Here is a 7,321-nt window from a genome sequence, read left to right as displayed (position 1 = left end):
TTTATGCGCGAAAGTTCCAAAAAAGCTTAAAAATCCATAAAATCACAACGTAGCACGTAATATGTAGCATATGACGATGATTTTCAATTCTAACCACTTCAACACAATAATACATACCAAATAGTGTTGTGTGCAAAGTTTTGTGCCAAAAAAAAACCAAGTTTGAGCTACTTTGTGCGCGAAAGTGCAAAAAAAGCTTAAAAACCCATAAAATCGCAACTTAACACGTAATTTCTAGCATATGACTATGATTTTCGATTCTAACCACTTCAACAATAATATATAACAAATATTGTTGTATGAAGTGTTTCGTGCAAAACAAACCAAGTTTGAGCTACTTTATGCGCGAAAGTGCCAAAAAAGCTTAAAAACACATAAAATCGCAACCTTAACACGTTAATCTCTACCATATGACGATGATTTTCAATTCTAATCACTTCAACACAATAATATATACCTAATAGTGTTGTGTTCAAAGTTCGTGCAAAACAAACCAAGTTTGACCTACTTTATGCGAAAGTTCCAAAAAAGCTTAAAAACCCATGAAATCGCAACTTAACACGTAATTTCAAGCATATGACGATGATTTTCAATTCTAACAACTTAAACACAATAATATATACCAAAGAGTGTTGTGTGCAAAGTTTTGTGCAAAACACACCAAGTTTGAGCTATTTTATCCGCGAAAAAACCATAAAAAGCTTTAAAACCCATAAAATCGCAACTTAACATGTAATTTCTAGCATATGACTATGATTTTCAATTCTAACAACTTCAACACAATAATATATACCAAATAGTTTTGTGTGCAAAGTTTCGTGCAATACAAACCAAGTTTGAGCTACTTTATGTGTGAAAGTGCCAAAAAAGCATAAAAACCCATAAAATCGCAACTTAACACGTAATGTCTAGCATATGACGATGATTTTAAATTCTAACCACTTCAACATAATAATATATACCAAATAGTGTTGTGTGCAAAGTTTTGTGCAAAACACACCAAGTATGAGCTACTTTATGTGCGAAAGTGCCAAAAAAGCTTCTAAACCCATAAATTCGAAACTTAACACGTAATTTCTAGCATATGATGATGATTTTCAATTCTAACCACCTCAACAAAAGAATATATACCAAATAATTTGTGTGCAAAGTTTCATGCAAAACAAATCAAGTTTGAGCTACTTTATGCGCGAAAGTGCCTAAAAAGCTTAAAAACCCATAAAATCGCAACTTAACACGTAATTTCTAGCATATGACTATTACTTTGAATTCTAACCAGTTCAACACAATAATATATACCAGATAGAGTTGTGTGCTAAGTTTCATGCAAAACAAATCAAGTTTCAGCTACTTTATGCGCGAAAGTGCCAAAAAAGCTTAAAAACCCATAAAATCGCAACTTAACACGTAATTTCTAGCATATGACTTTTATTTTCAATTCTAACCACTTCAACACAATAATATATACCAAATAGTGTTGTGTGCCATGTTTCATGCAAAACAAATCATGTTTGAGCTTCTTTATGCGCGAAAGTGCCAAAAAAGCTTAAAAATTACCTAAAATCGCAACTTAACACGTAATTTTCTAGCATATCACTACGATTTCTAATCCTAACCACTTCAACACAGTAATATATACCAAATAGTATTGTGTGCCATATTTCGTGCAAAACAAACCAAGTTCGAGCTACTTATTGCGCGAAAGTGCCAAAAAAAGCTCACAAACCCAAAAAAGCGTAACTTAGCACGTAATTTCTAGCATATGACTATGATTTTCAATTCTAACCACTTCAAGACAATAGTATATACTAAATAGTGTTGTGTGTAAAAGTTACGTGCAAAACACACCAAGTTTGTGCTATTTATGCTCGAAAGTGCCAAAAAAGCTTAAAAAACAAATAAAATTGCAACTTAACACGTAATTTCTAGCATATGACTATCATTTTCAATTCTAACCACTTCAACACAATCATATAAACCAAATAGTGTTGTGTGCCATATTTCGTGCAAAACAAACCAAGTTTGAGCTACTTTATGTGCAAAAAGTGCCAAAAAAGCTTAAAAACCAGTAAAATCGCAACTTAACACGTAATTTCTAACATATGACTATTATTTTCAATTCCAACCACTTCAACACAATAATATATACCAAATAGTTATGTGTGCAAAGTTTCGTGCTAAACAAATCATGTTTGAGCTACTTTATGCGCGAAAGTACCAAAAAAGCTTAAAACCCATAAAATCGCAACTTAACACGTAATTTCTAGCATATTACTACGATTTCTAATTCTAACCACTTCAACACAATAATATATACCAAATAGTATTGTGTGCCAAGTTTCGTGCAAAACAAACCAAGTTTGAGCAACTTTATGCGCGACAGTGCCAAAAAAGCTTACAAACCCATAAAATCGTAACTTAGCACGTAATTTCTAGCATATGACTTTGATTTTCAATTCTAACAACTTCAACAAAATAATATATACCAAATATTTTTGTGTGCCATGTTTCGTGTAAAACAAATCAAGTTTGAGCTATTTATGCGCGAAAGTGCCAAAAAAGCTTAAAAAACCAATAAAATTGCATCTCAACACGTAATTTCTAGCATATGACTATTATTTTCATTTCTAACCACTTCAAGACAATCATATATATCAAATAGTGTTGTGTGCCATATTTCGTGCAAAAACAAACCAAGTTTGAGCTACTTTATGTGCGAAAGTGACAAAAAAGCATAAAAACCCATAAAAACGCAACTTAACACGTAATTTCTAGCATATGACGATGATTTTCAATTCTAACCACTTCAACACAATAATATATACCAAATAGTGTTGTGTGCAAAGTTTTGTGCAAAACACCATGTATGAGCTACTTTATGTGCGAAAGTGCCAAAAAAGCTTCTAAACCCATAAAATCGAAACTTAACACGTAATTTCTAGCATATGACGATGATTTTCAATTCTAACCACCTCAACACAACAATATATACCAAATAGTTTTGTGTGCAAAGTTTCATGCAAAAAAAATCAAGTTTGAGTGAGCTACTTTATGCGCGAAAGTGCCTAAAAAGCTTAAAAACCCATAAAATCGCAACTTAACACGTAATTTCTAGCATATGACTATTACTTTGAATTCTAACCACTTCAACACAATAATATATACCAGATAGAGTTGTGTGCTAAGTTTCATGCAAAACAAATCAAGTTTGAGCTACTTTATGCGCGAAAGTGCCAAAAAAGCTTAAAAACCCATAAAATCGCAACTTAACACGTAAATTCTAGCATATGAGTTTTATTTTCAATTCTAACCACTTCAACACAATAATATATACCAAATAGTGTTGTGTGCCATGTTTCATGCAAAACAAATCATGTTTGAGCTTCTTTATGCGCGAAAGTGCCAAAAAAGCTTAAAAAATACATAAAATCGTAACTTAACACGTAATTTCTAGCATATCACTACGATTTCTAATTCTAACCACTTCAACACAATAACATATACCAAATAGTATTGTGTGCCATGTTTTCGTGCAAAACAAACCAAGTTCGAGCTACTTTTTGCGCGAAAGTGCCAAAAAAGCTCACAAACCCATAAAAGCGTAACTTAGCACGTAATTTCTAGCATATGATGATGATTTTCAATTCTAACCACCTCAACAAAAGAATATATACCAAATAATGTTGTGTCCAAAGTTTCATGCAAAACAAATCAAGTTTGAGCTACTTTATGCGCGAAAGTGCCTAAAAAGCTTAAAAACCCATAAAATCGCAACTTAACACGTAATTTCTAGCATATGACTATTACTTTGAATTCTAACCAGTTCAACACAATAATATATACCAGATAGAGTTGTGTGCTAAGTTTCATGCAAAACAAAATCAAGTTTGAGCTACTTTATGCGCGAAAGTGCCAAAAAAGCTTAAAAACCCATAAAATCGCAACTTAACACGTAATTTCTAGCATATGACTTTTATTTTCAATTCTAACCACTTCAACACAATAATATATACCAAATAGTGTTGTGTGCCATGTTTCATGCAAAACAAATCATGTTTGAGCTTCTTTATGCGCGAAAGTGCCAAAAAAGCTTAAAAATTACCTAAAATCGCAACTTAACACGTAATTTCTAGCATATCACTACGATTTCTAATCCTAACCACTTCAACACAGTAATATATACCAAATAGTATTGTGTGCCATATTTCGTGCAAAACAAACCAAGTTCGAGCTACTTATTGCGCGAAAGTGCCAAAAAAGCTCACAAACCCAAAAAAGCGTAACTTAGCACGTAATTTCTAGCATATGACTATGATTTTCAATTCTAACCACTTCAAGACAATAGTATATACTAAATAGTGTTGTGTGTAAAGTTACGTGCAAAACACACCAAGTTTGTGCTATTTATGCTCGAAAGTGCCAAAAAAGCTTAAAAAACAAATAAAATTGCAACTTAACACGTAATTTCTAGCATATGACTATCATTTTCAATTCTAACCACTTCAACACAATCATATAAACCAAATAGTGTTGTGTGCCATATTTCGTGCAAAACAAACCAAGTTTGAGCTACTTTATGTGCAAAAGTGCCAAAAAAGCTTAAAAACCAGTAAAATCGCAACTTAACACGTAATTTCTAACATATGACTATTATTTTCAATTCCAACCACTTCAACACAATAATATATACCAAATAGTTATGTGTGCAAAGTTTCGTGCTAAACAAATCATGTTTGAACTACTTTATGCGCGAAAGTACCAAAAAAGCTTAAAACCCATAAAATCGCAACTTAACACGTAATTTCTAGCATATTACTACGATTTCTAATTCTAACCACTTCAACACAATAATATATACCAAATAGTATTGTGTGCCAAGTTTCGTGCAAAACAAACCAAGTTTGAGCAACTTTATGCGCGACAGTGCCAAAAAAAGCTTACAAACCCATAAAATCGTAACTTAGCACGTAATTTCTAGCATATGACTTTGATTTTCAATTCTAACAACTTCAACAAAATAATATATACCAAATATTTTTGTGTGCCATGTTTCGTGTAAAACAAATCAAGTTTGAGCTATTTATGCGCGAAAGTGCCAAAAAAGCTTAAAAAACCAATAAAATTGCATCTCAACACGTAATTTCTAGCATATGACTATTATTTTCATTTCTAACCACTTCAAGACAATCATATATATCAAATAGTGTTGTGTTCCATATTTCGTGCAAAACAAACCAAGTTTGAGCTACTTTATGTGCGAAAGTGACAAAAAAGCATAAAAACCCATAAAAACGCAACTTAACACGTAATTTCTAGCATATGACGATGATTTTTCAATTCTAACCACTTCAACACAATAATATATACCAAATAGTGTTGTGTGCAAAGTTTTGTGCAAAACACCATGTATGAGCTACTTTATGTGCGAAAGTGCCAAAAAAGCTTCTAAACCCATGAAAATCGAAACTTAACACGTAATTTCTAGCATATGACGATGATTTTCAATTCTAACCACCTCAACACAACAATATATACCAAATAGTTTTGTGTGCAAAGTTTCATGCAAAAAAAATCAAGTTTGAGTGAGCTACTTTATGCGCGAAAGTGCCTAAAAAGCTTAAAAACCCATAAAATCGCAACTTAACACGTAATTTCTAGCATATGACTATTACTTTGAATTCAAACCACTTCAACACAATAATATATACCAGATAGAGTTGTGTGCTAAGTTTCATGCAAAACAAATCAAGTTTGAGCTACTTTATGCGCGAAAGTGCCAAAAAAGCTTAAAAACCCATAAAATCGCAACTTAACACGTAAATTCTAGCATATGAGTTTTATTTTCAATTCTAACCACTTCAACACAATAATATATACCAAATAGTGTTGTGTGCCATGTTTCATGCAAAACAAATCATGTTTGAGCTTCTTTATGCGCGAAAGTGCCAAAAAAGCTTAAAAAATACATAAAATCGTAACTTAACACGTAATTTCTAGCATATCACTACGATTTCTAATTCTAACCACTTCAACAAAATAACATATACCAAATAGTATTGTGTGCCATGTTTCGTGCAAAACAAACCAAGTTCGAGCTACTTTTTGCGCGAAAGTGCCAAAAAAGCTCACAAACCCATAAAAGCGTAACTTAGCACGTAATTTCTAGCATATGACTATGATTTTCAATTCTAACCACTTCAACACAATAGTATATACTAAATAGTGTTGAGTGCCAAGTTTCGTGCAAAACAAACCAAGTTTGAGCAACTTTATGCGCGACAGTGCCAAAAAAGCATACAAACCCATAAAATTGTAACTTAGCACGTAATTTCTAGCATATGACTTTGATTTTCAATTCTAACAACTTCAACACAATAATATATGCCAAATATTTTTGTGTGCCATGTTTCGTGCAAAACAAATCAAGTTTGAGCTATTTATGCGCGAAAGTGCCAAAAAAGCTTAAAAAACCAATAAAATTGCATCTCAACATGTAATTTCTAGCATATGACTATTATTTTCAATTCTAACAACTTCAAGACAATCATATATACCAAATTGTGTTGTGTGCCATATTTCGTGCAAAACAAACCAAGTTTAAGCTACTTTATGCGCGAAAGTGCCAAAAAAGCTTAAAACCCAATAAAATCGCAACTTAACACGTAATTTCTAGCATATGAGTTTTATTTTCAATTCTAACCACTTCAACACAATAATATATACCAAATAGTGTTGTGTGCCATGTTTCATGCAAAACAAATCATGTTTGAGCTTCTTTATGCGCGAAAGTGCTAAAAAAGCTTAAAAAATATATAAAATCGTAACTTAACACGTAATTTCTAGCATATCACTACGATTTCTAATTCTAACCACTTCAACACAATAATATATACCAAATAGTATTGTGTGCCAAGTTTCGTGCAAAACAAACCAAGTTTGAGCAACTTTATGCGCGACAGTGCCAAAAAAGCTTACAAACCCATAAAATCGTAACTTAGCACGTAATTTCTAGCATATGACTTTGATTTTCAATTCTAACAACTTCAACACAATAATATATGCCAAATATTTTTGTGTGCCATGTTTCGTGCAAAACAAATCAAGTTTGAGCTATTTATGCGCGAAAGTGCCAAAAAAGCGTAAAAAACCAATAAAATTGCATCTCAACATGTAATTTCTAGCATATGACTATTATTTTAAATTCTAACCACTTCAAGACAATCATATATACCAAATTGTGTTGTGTGCCATATTTCGTGCAAAACAAACCAAGCTTAAGCTACTTTATGCGCGAAAGTGCCAAAAAAGCATAAAACCCAAT

This window comes from Amaranthus tricolor, chromosome 13 (genome assembly GCF_026212465.1).
Source record: "Amaranthus tricolor cultivar Red isolate AtriRed21 chromosome 13, ASM2621246v1, whole genome shotgun sequence".
NCBI lineage: Eukaryota > Viridiplantae > Streptophyta > Magnoliopsida > Caryophyllales > Amaranthaceae > Amaranthus > Amaranthus tricolor.
The sequence above is the reverse complement of the archived record's forward strand: the minus strand, read 5'-3'. Positions refer to the sequence as shown.